Source organism: Lemur catta, chromosome 23 (assembly GCF_020740605.2).
Source record: "Lemur catta isolate mLemCat1 chromosome 23, mLemCat1.pri, whole genome shotgun sequence".
NCBI classification, from domain to species: Eukaryota; Metazoa; Chordata; class Mammalia; order Primates; family Lemuridae; genus Lemur; species Lemur catta.
This window is the reverse complement of record NC_059150.1, coordinates 19443405-19461159: the sequence shown is the minus strand read 5'-3', so window position 1 is coordinate 19461159 and position 17755 is coordinate 19443405. Positions and strand designations below refer to the sequence as shown.

Genomic DNA, 17755 nt, shown 5'->3' with positions numbered 1-17755 from the left:
ATGAAGCAAGAAATAAATATCTTCCCCCAAAGAGGAAAAATCCCCCACCCATGATATGCATTCATTCAGAAAATATTTTTGAAAAGGGAGTCAAACCTTTGGATTGCAATTTCACAGATAATCACTGTGATGGAAACAAACTATATTTGTTGTGGCTTAAGATTCTAGCACTTCTAACACCCACATAGGTGACCCCAAGAGACAAGGATGAGCCAAGACCCCAAGATTCCTCTTAATGGTAAGTTATAGCCCATTTTTGATTGACTCATTCATTAAGCAAATATTTATTAAGCACCTTAAGTATATGCCAGGCCCAGTTCTAGGGCCTGGGGATACAGTGGTGGATAAAATATGCAAAATCTCTGCATTCATGGCATTTTAGTCCAATAGAGCTGCTATAACAAAATGCCATAAACCCAGGAGCTTATAAACGACAGAAATTTATTTCTCACAGTTCTGGAGGCTGAAAAGTCCAAGATCAAGGATCCAGCAGATTTCGTGTCTGGTGAGGCCCATTTTCTGGCTCACAGGTGGTGTTTCTCTCTGTGTCTTCACACGGTGGAAAGGACGAGGGGTCTCCCCGGCACCTCTTTTACGAGGACACTAAGCCCGTTCCTGAGCGCTCTGCTCTCATCACCTGATCGCCTCGCAGACGTCCCACCCCCAGATGCTATCGCATGGGGGTCAGGTTTGAACTTAGGAATCTGGCAAAGGCACATTCAATCTATAGCACGTGGAAATCACATCCTAGTGGCTAATTTACCTCTTGTCCTGGAATTTGTGAAATATGATTTCAGTCAAAAGGGTCATTTGAAAAAAAAAATGGGGTGCTATGCTTCTAGATTTTAGAAAAGGCAACATAGCTCCTTTTAAAAACCTCCATCCTACAGCCTCCAATCACCAAAGGCAAAGGCAGGCCACGCAGGTCCCGGCTATGCTGTGGACTGTTCAGTGCCAACTGATTCGCATTTGGTTTGCTCACAGCTGGTTGGCTTAGCAGGGATGAGGATCTCTAAGGCTTCGGACCTGGAATCTATAATAATCTGCAGTGGCAAAATTAAGGTCCAACAGGGACTTCCCAACCTGTTCTTTTTATAAGAATGCCACAATACACTTCTTTATTTTAGGCTAGAAAACATGATTTCCACAACTCCATCCTACTTTAGGAATTGGGGTTAAGGTCCACATCAGACCACCGTTACCTATCGCCCTCGCTACCAGCCAACCTCCGCAACGATGGAGACGTGAATTAAATTATTGCATAACTTACGACGTTAGCTTCCTTGTCCAAAAAAATCAAGTCATCCTAGTAAAATCTGCTTAACACCAAGCCTCAGAAACCTAAGAAGAATGTGGCCCACTGGTAATCACCAAGTGAGTGAGTAGGAATTGTTCACATGAACGCATGTGCGCGCGCGCGCGCACACACACACACACACACACACACACACACACACACGATTATTCATTCACTCAAGCACACATGGAGAGTTCCAAAGTCACAGGATTAAATCACCAGCAGGAGTTATTGCAGCTGAACTAAAAATGAATTGCTTACAACCCGAGGCCGTCCTTCTGGCCGCTGACTGTCTCCCTCCCATTAGAGCTGACAATGGCAGGCTGTCAACTGAATACCTCGCAGCCTCCTCCCGCTGTCTGTGGCGGGCCTCACACTGCAGCTTTACAAAGATAAAATAATAACTACGTGTCAGTCAGCCCTTCTTACACTAACTCTGCAATATCTGTCAAGGCCCCTCCCAGGCCAGTCCCTGCCAGGAAATGACTACTGCCCAAGGAATGGCCGACAGCTCAAGCACAGCCCCTCACTGGGACTCTTGGTAAGTATTTTTCTCATTTCTATGGCTCTTACAATTTGGAAGATATTTTATGATCATTTTAATTATATGATTTAGGGTACCTTAATCCTCAGAACAACCCTGCCAAGTCCATCTGCACTGCTACTCTAGTTTTATAGATGGGAAAACAGAGAGACTTACTCAAGACCACACAACACTTCGCATCTCTGACTAACAATTTAGCTCTGGGGTAGATAGAGTGACTTGTAGTCATATCTGTTTGCTATCAGAAATGTCATCAGAGCTGCTGACTGTGAATGTCTTCTGCTTCTCCTCTGTCCCGCTAGCCCCCATTCCCAGCCCTCTGTGAACATTGTAAATCCTTGCCAGAAACTAAATGAGGTATCTGACATAGCACCCCAGGGCAAAGCTCAAGATTGCTGAATCTGCAGAGCACTGAGGTTTCAACTGAATGCAGAGCAGGATTACCCAGATAATTATAACAGGATGTGGAATGGATTCCCCTGTAAGCCTTGCCAAGGGGAAGCCTAAAGGCCCCTAGACTTTCACCTTCACACTCCATTCAGCCTAAGCAAATATAAGAGGGGGTTGGAGAGACCCAGTAAGAGTGGACTATTGTATTTCACTTCTCTCCAGGGTGGTTCTCTGTCACTCCCACACACACCTCCTACGCGCTCATTAAGTGCAGTGGGTGGGGGGGAGTTGGAGGGCCCCCAAAAAACTGCTCACTGAAGCTGGGAGTGACTGCAGGCTCCATGGACTGAACTTCACTGAACTGCATTCAAGGACAGTTCCTGGGGGAAACTGACAGGTGTCCTCTGGAATCCAGGTGTCTGTGAACATACAGCCTGGGGCCTGCTTCCCACTGAAGAGGCTGGCTGGAGCCAGTGTGCAAAAGGAGAGCACAGGGCAAGGGCATCAGGCTGTGCTCTGCATAAGATGCTTGAGTGCACAAAGGGTAACTCATGCCTGAGATGTCTTAATGGGACCCCTTCTAAAAGGGCTGATTCAATCACAGGTTATACAGTCAACCTCCAGGAACAGGAGCTCAAGATAAATTCAAATAACAGTGAAGCAGAGAGGTCCCCAGTGAGGGGCCTCCAAAGAAGAGAAGCCCATAAAAGAGAAAACACATGTAAGCATGTCACACATGGAAAGCATCAAAGGACCAAGAGAAAGCTGGCACCCAGATAAGCAAAAGGATTTTGCCCCTTTCCTTCTAGTTACCAATTTCCACTTCCTCTCTAATCCTGGGAAAGACCCAGAAAAAACAGGGGATAGAAAAACAACACACTTGAACCTAAGGCATGAAACTATAGGAATTCTAGAAGAAGAGGTTGGAAAAATTCTTATAGATATTGGCCTAGGCAAAGAATTTATGAAGAAGACCCCAAAGGCAATCACAGCAACAAAAATACATAAATGGGACCTTATTAAATTAAAAAGCTTCTGCATGCCACAGAGACAATCACTAGAGCAAACAGACAACCTACAGAACGGGAGAAAATATTTGAATGCTATACATCCAGTAAAGGGCTAATAACAAGAATCTGTAAAGAACTCAAGCAAATCAGCAAGATAATATCAAACAACCCCATTAAAAGGAGGTCAAAATACTTGAACAGAAGGTTTTCAAAAGAAAATAGACTAATGGGCAATAAGCATATGAAAAAAATGCTTAACGTCTCTAATCAAAACTACAACGAGATATCACCTAACTCCAGTCAGAATGGTTTTTATGAAAAAGTCCCAAAACAACAAATGTTGGCATGGATGTGGAGAGAAAGGAACACTTACACACTGTCGGTGGGACTGCAAACTAGTACAACCTCTATGGAAAGTAGTATGGAGATAACTCAAAGAACTAAAAGTAAAACTACCATTTGATCCAGCAATCCCACTACTGAGTATTTACCCAAAGGAAAAAAAGACATTTTATAAAAAAAGACATTTGCACTCAAATGTTTATAGCAGCACAATTCACAATTGCAAAGATGTGGAAACAACCCAAGTGCCCATCAATACATGACGGGATTAATAAAATGTGGTAAATGTATACCATGGAGTACTATGGTTATACAGTGATTCAAACTGGATCCAAAACTTCCTATTAATCATTTCTCAAGTGTCTGGGTCAATCAGACTGAAGAACATTCTGAGTAGACTTAGCTGTTAAGAAAATTACACTTATTTGCAAGAATTGACCTATAAATCAAAATTTTTTTCAATGCTGGACAACCAAATAAAAATATATTGGCTATTGAGGCTCCAACTCACATCCATAAATTCAGATTTCAAATATTTGTGTTCATATATAGCTTTGTTAGCATTACTGGTTAACTTGAAAATAGGTAGTTAATAGAAACTTGAACTTGTAAAATAAGTTCATGATAACAAAATAGAACGTGTAGCTTAACATACTGAGCTTTTATATAAGTTACATTTGCCAAAAATATTTTTAAATCACTGATACAATCCAGTCATTGTTATTATTTTAAACTTCCCTATACGCTTTACATATTAATACATGGAGAGCTTCAATCACTTAAAAGTTGGCAGCTGACAATATAATATATACTGTCCTACAGTCCTCATGATCCTGTGATCTGTTCATATAATTTGCACAAATCACATGAATTCTTTTTCTGTAGGGCAGGATTCGTTAAAAATGCTTTAAGAGAACTAGCAAATAATTTCCCATTAGTGATAGTAAATAACATACAAACACTGGACTAATTGCACCAATTCGAGAGTTTGAGATGTTTACTGGCTCAGACAGATGACCCAGCTGACTCAGACAAATGGGACAAAAAAGCATCTAAAATAATAGAATGTAGAAATACAAAGTGTAGAGCTCCTCTAAAGGACCTTTTGGTGTACTTGCTGTAGAGCCGATGCTCGCCCCGAAGCTTTCAGGTGCCATCAGCATGATGTCATATCTGAAGAGCAGCCTGCACACATGCACTATGTCAAGCACACCTTCACTTACGTGGCTTCCAGTCCCTCCCACTTAGATCAGCCAAGAGCTTTAGTGACTAGGGCATGTATACGCGAGATTCACTGGACTCCTTTGCTTTTCATTTTCAAGGGTTTCTGAAAACAGCTGCAGAAATACCAAGACCTTTGGAAAAGGCTGATCTTACTACATTTCCAGCCAGACTGCAAGCTTAGAGAAGTGGAAATATTACAAGCTTGAAATCCCTGTCAGAACTGCTCCAGCAATTTCTTGGCTTTACACATGACCTCAAAACAGGACAATCTCCTTTTCCAAATCCATCTGCTTTTTAAGCTTTAGTTCTAGCCTTACATTTAAATATGCAATTAAGTGAGGCACAATAGCCCCACCGTCCCAACAGTACCCAGATCTGCAAATCTGAGTTATGATGACCATAGGATACATAAATCAGACGGTGAACTCAAATCGCAATCCTCTACCCAAAGATTCAACTCCAAGAAATCCATTACCAGCAACACACTGCACTGTATTTTCAGATTAGCTAAAAGACCGGTGCTTTATGCTGACACGATCTGCAGCAAGGGCTGCGACTAGGGTTGGCAAATGTCAAGAATTTCAGCTAATAGTATCTCATAGCTCGATGTGAAATTGATAGGACTTGAAATCCAATCACATCTGGATTTCAAATCCAGAATAACCTAGAGGAAGGATTGAAAGAAAAAGTGGTCAGGAACTTCAGACTAATCTTTTATTCACTCAATCTGTATTAGCAGACTCAGGAAGCTGTTGTAAACAGGCGGCTCTGAACGACATGCGCCAGCCACAGCTCGGCACACCACACTCTCCCGGGGACTGCCCTGTCCAAGAATTCATGCAGCCAGTGCTCTTGGAAATAAAACTTAACCTTTCCCTTCCCAAGAGAGAGAAAACTTCCTCCGATGGTCCCTCATTCAGAGCTGTTTTCTGGGCAAACGACCAGAGCAACACCCATTCAGAAAATCAAAAATCAGGTTGCCAAGGAAATTAGAAGTTAAAGAGACAATATTGTGGAAAGAGGCCGTGTTGTGTCATGCCTTAATAGCCCTTCAAAATTTCTAGGAGACTGATTTAAATTTGATTCAGGCCCAAGACACAGATTTATTCTTTTAAAGGGACAGAGTAATCCTGGAAGGTCCAATCCTAAGAATGCTAAAAGGTCAAGGTCAATTTAAGGGCTACTCCAAGGGCCCTCTGGTCATTCTAGGCTGTATCCAACTTCTAGTGCCTGTCTCAATTCTAACTCAAAGCAGGTGCTCCCCTCCAGAACCACATTTTATTGTCTGAACTAGGGAGGCCTACAGGTAAGGTTGGATATCACCGGTGTGTTCTGGAGAGTAGCAGGGCTTTCTACTTTTGGTTTTGGCTCAACTGTACACCCTCAGGATTGGAGCAGAACTAGACCAGCTTCTCATCCCCTCTTCTTGTGTCCCTTCTACCACTAGCCACTTGTGGCAAAAAATATGTAATCTAGGATACCACTTCATCATGTCAGCATGAACTTAAGAAAGAAAGAGAGTAAGGAAGGAAAGAAGGATGGAAAGAAGGAAAAGGGAGGGATGGAGGAAAACAGGAAGGAAGAAAAGTCTACTTAAAAAAGAAAGGCCAGGCATGGTGGTTCACTTTAGGAAGCTGAGGCAGGAGGATCGCGTGAGACCAAGAGTTCAAGACCCTGTTTGTAAAAAAAAAAAAGGTTTTTAATTAGCTTGGCATGGTGTGCATGCCTGTAGTCCTATCTACTCAGGAGGCTGAGGCAGGAAGATTGATCCCAGAAGTTTGAATCGGTAGAGAGCTACAGTTGCGCCACTGCACTACAGCCTGGGCAACAGAGCAAGACCCTGTCTTTAAAAAAAAGAGAGAGAGAAAGATAAAAGAAAAACTAGTGGACCAAATCATTTTCAGCTTCCAGGTAATACCTTTGGAGTATGCCCTCCACCAGCCTAAAGAATTCTGAAACAGGCAAACCACATACCTTTAGGAACCCTGCTTTCCTGTGGCCTTCCAGGACTGTTTGGGTTTACTTTGCTCCACTGTGTGCATTTTATATATTAAAAAGATCTTTTTATTTCCCTGTTAGCATTTTTGCTTTTTTAAAAAAAAATTATCATACGGTAAAATGGACCTTTTTTTGGCACATGGTTCTATGAATTTTAACACATATATAGATTTGTGTAAACACAACAACCATCAGGATACAGAACAGTTCCACGACCCCAAGAAATTTCCTGCTACTACCCCTTTGTAGTCACTCCCCCCACCCCACCTGCAGCCACTGATCTGTTCTTCACAAGTAGATCGTGAGTTGATCGTTTCACATTCCAAACGTTATTTATAGCTTGAGAATTAAGCATCTTGTTCCTATAGTGATTTTAACACATTATATCAAAATTTATTCAAAATAAAATGTAAACTTATATTAATAAGCATGAAACTAAAAGGTGAACTATATGAACTTCCACCTTTAATTCCAGCCAAAGTCAACCTGGGACTGAGCAGCCCAGAAAACGCAACCCTGTTCATGCAACCCTAGACCTCTCCTTCCCCAGTGAATCTTCACTCACCCTGCTCTTGAATATCCTTCAATCAGCCTCACACTCAGAACTGATGATGCATATGGATGATCTAGCTCTGACCCACTGCTCCCCCTTGGGCATGGATTGCACTCACTCCTGTGCACTGGCCACCTCTGGATTCTCTAAGTCCTTATCTCACCTGGGCCAACTTCCAGCCTTCATCCCCAAGCCCTAGCAACGGCCCATGAGGCCTACATTTGCTCCATCCAAACTGATCTCCTAGCAAGTGGCAAGTTCTGAAGATACTACATCCCCCAACTTGCAGTTCAGTCATCTGACACATCTACATATATGTATCTGCCATGTGTATGACTTTATATAAAATACAAGATCTTAAGAATTCACATGTATATTACATATAATAATGTAATAATGTTATATCATATTAAAATATATATTATGATTCTCACACTTATATAGACATAATTTTTTTACCAGATTCAATAAATGGGATTAGATCACCACAAAAGTGGTAATACATTTGAACATTCACTGACGTGGCCCTTTATCTTGAATCATTAAGGGTTGAATAGGCTAAATCTATTTCTTATAAAATTATATGATCTGAGCATTTACATAATATATTTTTCTTAATATCTGACTTTAAGGCCATTAAAATTCATCTTTATTAAATTAATTTTAGTTATGCATTTTGTTATCTTTATGAATCTAAGTTGACGAGTTTCCAGTGTCGTCAAATTTCTCAGGTCCTTCAATTAAACTCACTTCGATGTAAAAATATGGCTTACTGATGTTTGAGATATAATGGAGGTTCATACATCTGTTCCCTTTCTCAACGTTACTATCTTCTTTAACTATTATCAAATCATTCACTTTCCTAAAGGAAGAATTATGGGAAAATCCCCTATTATATTATTTGTTTGCATAAACTTACAACCTTTTTACTCCTCAATTACTGAGTTCTTATCAATGTCATAAACCAATAATATGAAACACTTTTCTACTGCAATCGTTTTTGGAACAAACCAAAGAACCAATGAACAGGCTTTTTTTAAATGTGTCTCTTTCATTCCTCATTAACTCCCCATTGTGACATGATAGTAGGAGCTACCACTTCAAAACATGTTTGTGATAGTGAAACACTCACTAAACCAGAAGTAGAAATCCATCATTTCTGTCTCTAATATGTCAATACGTTAACCTCCAGTTGGCAATGGCCAAAAGAAGGGCTCCAATCTGAATATTTTCTATATAAATTGAGCGCCCAATACTAAAAGAATCTAGTTCCGATCTACGGCAAATAACCAAATCACGTTCACTATATTCAACTTTTATAACGAAATACAGATTTGCATTAAGAGACAAATACCTAAATTCAAAAGGCTAAATAGAATAATCTTTTTAAAAAATCAATTTTAGATAATTGGATTAGAGATACTAACAAGTTTTACAGTTTTTTGTCTTGAATTTCATATATTTTCATTTGCTCAACAATGTGATAAATTTTCCTTCACTTTTAGTTCAGTAGTTTCTTTCCAACAGGCATTGTTGGCCCCAGAATTGTAGCCTCCATTGCCTAGGTGATCTCTTTTGATAATCAGCTAAAAATACCCTGTGGTTACAGATGCACTTTCAGGGAAAGGTCATTTAATAAATATTGACATCTATATTGTTATTTTGTCCCTTCAAGCAAAATCTCCCTCCTCTCTTTCTCTCTTTTCTCCCCTGTCTCTGAGTTCTTCTTTTTTCTCTTTCGTTAAGCCCTCATGAAAAGACAAATGATTACAATGCTACTTATTTTCCATTATTATAGAATCACAAAATGTAAAATTCTTTTCAAATCTATGTTTACTTCTTTCAAAGCCGAACTCTTTCCCTAGAAAACTGCTCATACACACATACATACATTTTGCAAATCATTCCAGCGGTTCAAAGCATCTCTAAAGCCCATCCATGGGTGCACAATGGGTCTGTGGTCCCCCAGAGTGAAGCCTGCTCCACAAGCCAATAACCACACAGGGAATTGTTCAACTCCCACCCAGCCCAAGGCTTGCCACCGCATCAGCCCTTCCTTCAGTCAACTCTGCGAGCCTGAATTAACTTGTGGCTCCCTATGAAGCCTTTCCCAACTACTTCAACTCACGTGGCTTTCCAACTTTTCCGGCTGCCTTATATACATGGAGTCGAGTCTTATAATTTAGCATTCAATTTCCTTCTAAATGATTCATACAGGTAAATTATGCCCTCAAGCCTAACTGGTAACCCCCTGAGAGCAGACACAATGTCCCTTACATCTTTGCAATTTCTCCCATGACATTTGGCACAGTGCCAGAAGCCCAGTGAATATCTATTGAATAATCAACCCAACCATCTGCTCATCCTCTGGGGAGCTTCTGTCCCACCACACCTACTCTGCCCCCGGAGAAGGATGGGGCCAGGAAACACATCTTTATGAGCAGTATCTATGTTGTATAAGAGCAGTGATCAGGAGCTATCACTCACTATTCCATTTATTCATTCAGCAAACATTTATTAAGTTTTTAATGTGTGTCAGGCACTGAGCTAGTCACTGAAGATACAAAAACAACAGAAATGTAAGCAAGTTATTTATGGTGAGCTACATGCAGTAACAGAGGTATATATAAGGCAGCAATAGAAAGGAGTAGAAAGGAGCAACTATTTATCTAGAGATGTTAGCAAAGTCATCATGGAGAACAGGATCCTTGAAATGGATGCGGAAAAAATTAGTATGAATTTACCAGATGGCCCAGGATGGGGAAAGTATCCCAGGAGAGGAACAGCAAATGCAAAGACACAAATACACGGAAATAATATGTCTCTTTTATCCTCTCCTCACCTGCCCTAGTCAGCCCTGGGGAAAGCCTCCATTTCAATAAGGCCAACTCACCTCACCTTTAGGATTTTTTACTTAAACTCAATAATGGGGATTTACTTTTTTAAATTTACTGAGGTGCATGGCCCAGCAAATACGAATTTGGATTTGGAAATCCAATCCAAGTCCAAATCATGAGTTTGGAAAGAAATACATGTGACTAACCCAACCTTCATTTTATTGGTTTACATATTTTTACAGAGATTTTTTAAAATACAATTTTAATTTTAATGATCTGTGTGCCTTCATGGGATAAAATAATATCAAGAAAAAATGGTTTTAAAGTTATTTATTCAATGTTTCCATTCCTGTATCATTTACCTCTCCAACTAGTTTCAGTTTCTCTGTCTGCTGGCTTTACAAACCTCTCTTTGGGCTTTAACAACCATGGAATCACTTTTGCTGTGAAGTCTAATATCCCACATTAAAATCCAAATATGATTCACAGATTGCATCTCCAATATTTCTAAAACAAAATCTGCTTGTAATTTTAAAAAATTACTTCTCTCCAGGATACTTAAAAACATGTTTCCAATATCTGGAAACAGGACTCATTTAAATAAATGCAATAATACTGCCTCAGGTTCATTTTCCCCGCTTTCTATTTTAAGAAGATAAATTAATAATACTGCTAAACTCATTTTATTTAAGAAATACTAATGGCATTAAAATGCATCAATAGTCTGGCTAAAAAAAAAAAAACAAAAAACGTTGAAGCAATGTCAAGAACAAATGGTTGCAGAGGTGTCATTCCTGGCACTTATTACTTTCTCGGAGACCTGTGCCGGTAATTGCTTTTAAAGACATGAAAGCCTTCGTTCTCTCCACCTCCACCCCCATATATTCAAAGAAGATTTCATTTTGAGACCCTGGAGGAATTATAAATTTATAATAAAGACATAAAGCCTTTACATAGCACATAAAGTGCTATGTAAAAGGTGTTTTTAATGGTTGTTGTTAATCTCAGATGCACACAAACAAGCAAGCAAAAATTTCCCAGAGAAGTCATTTAAAACTATTTAGAGTTGTTTTACAATCTTGGAGTTCAGATCTTGGCCTCTTTGTAGGCACTGGAATTCTGAGACCGCAAAGTTGAAAACAGCAAGAGAATGAAGACCTGGATTCTCACGGTGAGATAATGCTAATCAGGATAATATATTATATTTGTATTGTGCTTTATACTTGTAAGAATTCTTTCCCAAGATTCATATCAGGTATCCTAAACCTCCAACAGAAATAACAAGCCTAGATTCCAGAAGCAACATGCCCAAGGACATGTGGCCAGCTAGTGGCAAGATAGAATCAAAATCCAGATCTTGCTGATACAAAAAATCTTTTCCATTAGGCTAGATATAGAATGACCAATGTCTCTTCCCACCCTTCCTTCACTTTTTTTTCCATTTCTTAATAGAGTCATTGATTTTTTTAAAATATAGAATTTCAGGATCCTTAGACCTTCATTTTGTTTCCAGTTTTAAAAATTTATTAGTCAGCCCAATATCAATTTCCTCTTTATTCAAAGTTAACCTTACTGGAAGAAGGGCAGTCCAAAGCAAATAAAGATGTTTTGCATTCACTTCTCTTTGTTCTCTTTCATACCATTGTTGAAGCACATACTGAATGCCTCTCTCAGCCAGCAAAAGTTTCTTCCCATTCACTAATTGGGCCAAGCTCTCCAAGAAAGTACTACAATTGGTTTCTTCTTCAGGTTTCTACATCTTATGCATCTAATAAGATGCACGCAGCAAGGCCCAAATGATACAATGTATTTATGATTCTAAGACGCTAATATCAATCCCAAGAATACATTACCAAAGTCTTTCAATTCTTTCAATACTATACAAAAGAGCCCTGAGAAAACCAGCAAAGCAGTAATTTTTCCTGAATCCCAAACTACTGAAAGAGCACCATATTTTTTCCTTTCATTCATTCATTTTTTTTGTTCATTCATGCATTCATTCAACATGAAACCTACTATTGCCAGCAGTGTTCTTGGCCTTGGGGAGTCATTGGTGACAAGATAAAGTTTCTGCCTTGCAGAGCTTACATTCTAGAAGGAGAGTATGACAGACAACAAATCTGTAAACAAATAATATCACATATTGTTACATAGAGTGAAAAAATAAAACAAAGTAATGGGATAGCACACAATGGGGATAAGAGACAGAACAGAAGCAGGAAAACCAGCCGGGAACCAAGTATGTTAGCCCAGGTAAGAGATGACAGCAGGCTAGGCAAGAGTAGTTAGAATCAGCACCTGCTGATGGATTGATGTCAAGCTTGAGGAAGACAGAAATCGAGGATTATTCCAAGGTTTTTGCCTGAGCAAATGGGTACTAATGATGCCATGAGCTAAAATGGAGAAGTCTTTGTGAGAAACAGGACAGGAGTGAGGACGTCAAGGATTCTCTATCACTAAGTCAAGTTTGAGATGCCATCAAGGCAGAGATGTTAAAAAAAAAAAAACAGTTGGATATACTTTCAAGATTACAGTACATGAAATCTTTTCTGTAGCAGCAGCTCTCATTTCTAATAAAACCAGGAATTATAGATTACATTGGAAAAATCTATAACATAAATAGGGTAAGCAGCTATAGATAAGCCAAAGCATGACAAGAATATGATCAGATAATAATCCTATCATACGGTAATACAGTAATTTTGTGATATTTATTTTGTCTGGTACTTTTAGAAATTCTTTCCAAAAGTTAACATACATTGATGGATCCAATCGGAAAAAGTAATGTCTACTTATTCATTAGTTTTAAATCTGCAATAGGTAAATGTATGGGATCTTTGAATTTTCTAAAATAATCACATTTATTTAATTCTCCCCTGAGTCCAAAGCTCAGGGGAGAAATAAGGGCTGGAGAAACAAATGTGAGAGTCATCAGACTATGGATGGTATTTAAAGTCATGGGACCAGATGAGTTCACCTAGGGATATGTGTACTCAGAAGGAGTTCAAACCATCACTTAGTCAAATATTACCTAACTTGGGCAAAGTCTTAAAGCTTTCTGCAGCCTTTCTACGTAGGGTTGATATATACCTGAACATGCTAGGAAATCCGTATAGCACTACATAAACAGATGCCGTTATTAAGTGCCTAAGAAACTGAACACCACAGGAAGAGAGAAACAGTAAAACCAGGAATAAAACTCCAAATTTCCTGATCATAGTAATGAGATTACCAGTTATCTTAGCAGATAAGCAAAACAAATTGCCAGCAAATTCTCTGGAAGAAAGTGCCACTGAGAGAAATGAAGATGGGGTATCCCTTCCTTTGGCCAACTGAAAAGAGAAAAGATTTTCATTAACAAAGGCAGCAACTAAAAATAATATACCAGACTATTAGTGGTGATTATTTATAGGGGTTGAGTTTATAAAGAATGATTACTTTGATATCTGAACTTGTATCATGAACATATATTACTTTTATAATTAGAAAAAGAAAGTTACACAAAAGGATAATATAATAAAGATTTATGACTTCCGAAAATAATATTGATTTGACATGATATATATTAATATAACTGATGGGAAAAAATAGCAAATCATGAATTATTTTCAAAAAGCTCCAATGTGTGCCTTGGAATTACCAAAGGACTGATAAAACTGGTCTATTTGGTGATTCTTGCTAAACTCTAAATGTGTGCTGATAAAATAAAAAGTAAAATGCAAACCGACTGGATATTTTTGCAAGTGCTGAGGATTTAAAATATAATTATTTTAGAAAATTCAAAGATCCCATACATTTACCTATTACGGACTTAGAACTAATGAATAGGTAGACATTACTTTTTCCAATTGGATCCATAAATATTTGTTAACTCTTGGAAAGAATTTCTAAAAGTACCAGACAAAATAAATATCACAAAATTACTGTATTACCCTACGATAGGATTATTATCTGATCATATTCTTGCCATGCTTTGGCTTATCTATAGCTGCTTACCCTATTTACGTTACAGATTTTTCCAATGTAATCTGTATAATTCCTGGTTTTATTAGAAATGAGAGCTGCTGCTACAGAAAAGATTTCATGTACTGTAATCTTTTTGAAATTATAACTGCAGTTTTTAATGTTACTACATATTTTAAAAATTCAATACTAAGGGGCCTTGTAGAAAGCTGTAGTCTTTGCCATTTTTGTAAAAGGAAAAACCCCCTCTAATTATATAAACCCAAAGTCTCAAATGGTGAGAACTATATTTCACATTCTCTGTAAGTCACGGAACATAGACAGTAGATTTTCTTGGGTTCCCAAGTCCCATGCGGACACTTCCAGTTGTAATTCACGGTAGTTGCCACTAGATGGCACTGCTGATCTGATTCATCACCAGGTCGTCCTGTTTCCAGGTTTTACACTAAACTAACGAATCTTGATCAACAAAATTAAAGTTCTTTTTTTTTGAGACAGAGTCTCGCTTTGTTGCCCGGGCTAGAGTGAGTGCCGTGGCGTCAGCCTAGCTCACAGCAACCTCAAACTCCTGGGCTCAAGGGATCCTCCTGCCTCAGCCTCCCAGGTAGCTGGGACTACAGGCATGCGCCACCATGCCCGGCTAATTTTTTTTTGCTATATATATTTTAGTTGACCAGATAATTTCTTTCTATTTTCTTAGTAGAGACGGGGTCTCGCTCTTGTTCAGGCTGGTCTCGAACTCCTGACCTTGAGCGATCCACCCGCCTCGGCCTCCCAGAGGGCTAGGATTACAGGCGTGAGCCACCTCGCCTGGCCAAAATTAAAGTTCTTAAGTAAAGAACTTTTAACCATTTTACACAGGAAAAACACTCAAGCCAATTTAGGATGTTCTCTACTATATACCTTTCTCCAATTGCCATTACTGTAAACCAAGCACTCAGGATGAGGTTTTAAATATATAAGTACACATAAATATAAAAACAAATGTAAATATAAAACTATTTATGTTGAACAGTGGTGGACTTTCAGATGAGAATTATAACTTAGGTAGAAATTAGGAACGTTCTAAAAAGGAAAGACTCAGTCTTGAGCTCTGCTGAAGTAACTTGCCTCTCAGACCCCAAGGACGTCTGCAGGAGGGGCAAGGAGGAAATTCTGGGCTTAGCCTTTCGTTTCTACGATGCACTTAGGGCCTATACATAAAGGCTCTTCTGTCCGTTTGGGGACCCATGTCTCCTGGTCTTTCCACTTAAAAGCTGGAAGTGTCAAAATGGCAAGTGCCCAACGCCAGCAGCTTCTGTGACTGTTTTGGGTTTACAAAAGGGGACTGACAGTGCGGGTGAGAAGTCATTGCCTTACTCTGGCAAATGCTCTGTCCACTCCTCCTGTCCTGCAGATAACCAGCCAGTGCTGGGGCTGGATCTTCCCGAAGCTAACAAGGCCTATCCAAAAGCAAACGTCTTAGGAAGCCGACTTGCCCTTTCAAACATCACAACTTTTTTTTTTTTTTTTTTAAAGAATGTTGCACTTTAAAAAAAGATACAAAGTAGCTTTTCAACTCACCACCAACAAAAGAAAATACAAGTGATATATAAAAGCTCTTAAAGCGAACATGGAGATGGCCGTTCTCCAATTCACTCATATATCCAATTAATGTGGCAATGGCCATGAATGATGCTCAGAGCTAATAATACAGCAGTCGACAGAAGAGACGTGGGTCTCTGTCTTCACAGGGCCTACTCTCTAGTAATATATGATGTTAATAATACAGAAATAATATTTTTAATGTCGCTGATATGCCAACAAAAACTAATCTCACCTGAAATCTTTTTTGGAAGTCAACCTGATATAAATCAATGAAAACTAAACTCACTGATTATGGTATCATAGCAGGGAAGAAGATGAATCTATGGAGAGTGAGAAAATAATCTAAAGGAAGGCAGACTGGTCTTTGGTGCACCGGTCTGTGCCACAGAGAGCAAACTGTGTTTCACTGCCTAGGGGAGGTGCCACGTGACTGTGCACAGTCTTTGCTTCATTTTTATGGGGAAAAGCAAATAAACAGATGAGCAGCATCTTGACGCGAGCGGCTGGTCTCATTGTTTACACGGTCGCTTACACACAGCATCACTTTTGTCCTAACTTTTTTATTCGATTTTGTCAGTCTGTGTTTACCCTTATGACCATGCCTCCAAAGAGAAAGTCTACACTGCAAGTCCAGGTGAGCCTGCAGTGAAGAGAAAGGTGATTACAATGGAAGCAAAAGTAGAAATAATCAAGCATTCAGAGAAAGGCCAGATGCCTTCATTCACTGGGAAAGCACTAGGCTTCGGTGGCCTGACTATCGTAACAATTATAAAGCATAAAGTGAAAATAATGGAACATGCGAAAGGCATGCTCCAGTGAAAGCCTCAATTATTACTGAGCAGGGTAGTGGATTAATTACTGAAATGGAAAGGTTATTATTGATTTGGTTAGAAGATTAAAATAAGTGTTACATTCCTATTAGCTTAATACTGATGCAACACTGAGTGTTAACCCTTAACATTCCTTTTTGAAATTTCTCCTATCTCCTATCTAAACTTTTTGTATGAGTTTGTTTTATGTTCTGTTTGTTTGAATTAAAAGAAAGAGCACAATAGTTTCTGTAATTTATTATTACAATACAGGGGTATTATTGTTATTATTATTGTGCTGTACTATTATCATATATGAGCCATCATAGTATTATTATTATGATGATGATTATTATCGTGTATGTGCTGTTCTTCGAGGATCTAAGTTACAGACAAATCTGACCTAGAGACATTCTCAGGAATGTATCTTGTCCTTAACCCAGGGATGGCCTGTGTTCATAAGAGGTAATTGAAGCTTAAGCTAAGCAAGATTTTAAGACAGCATCTAGCTTCTTAGGAGTGTCCTGTCCAAACTATCTTCTAGAATATGGAAAGAACTTAGCAAATGAGATCACTAAGCCAACAGTGGTTATCTTTAAGGAATCCAAGCAAACAAGAGAAGAGTGTGGGGAAAAGAAGGAAAATCCCAATTTTCAAAAGGATAGAGAAAGCAAGTTCTGCAAATAACTAGACCACAACAAGATTCTAGAACAGATTATTAAAATATATGGTCACTTAAAGAAGACTATGGAACCACCAGGAATCACTGCTGATTGACCAAGGATGAGTTAGTCCAGATAATGCCATTTGCTTTCACAACAGATTAGTAAGTTTAGGAAATATGACAGACATGGTACATCAAGAAAAAGGCCTTTGGTTTTACTATTCTTTGGACAGGAGAAATTCAGATTCAATTATAATACAAACAGACTCATTACCTGGTAAATGACTACTAAATGCTACTTTAAATGGATACATACTTTTAATCCAGAAGGAAGGATCCAGTGACCAGCCACAGGGCTTTATGTAAACCCTGTTCTGGTAAACCCCATTCTGGTAACCCTGGCTTAATTGGATTAAGACACAAAGCAAGCATTAAAGAATGTCGGCTCCCTAGGAGAAAGGACTTGTCAGCCGGTTCCCTGTTCCATCCCGAGCTCCTAGAACAGGGCCTGACAAGCCATGGAAATTCATTAAATAT

General features: G+C 39.0%; 1 protein-coding gene across 1 annotated transcript in view; it reads left to right on the top strand.

The window, feature by feature from the left end:
* The first annotated feature begins 1777 nt into the window (after positions 1-1777).
* Positions 1778-17755, top strand: part of APOBEC4 (apolipoprotein B mRNA editing enzyme catalytic polypeptide like 4) — a 35786-nt gene continuing 19808 nt past the window's right edge. The window contains exon 1 of the mRNA XM_045536384.1: positions 1778-1838. The gene's annotated coding sequence lies outside the window, so the exon portion shown is untranslated. The remainder of the gene's footprint in view (positions 1839-17755) is intronic.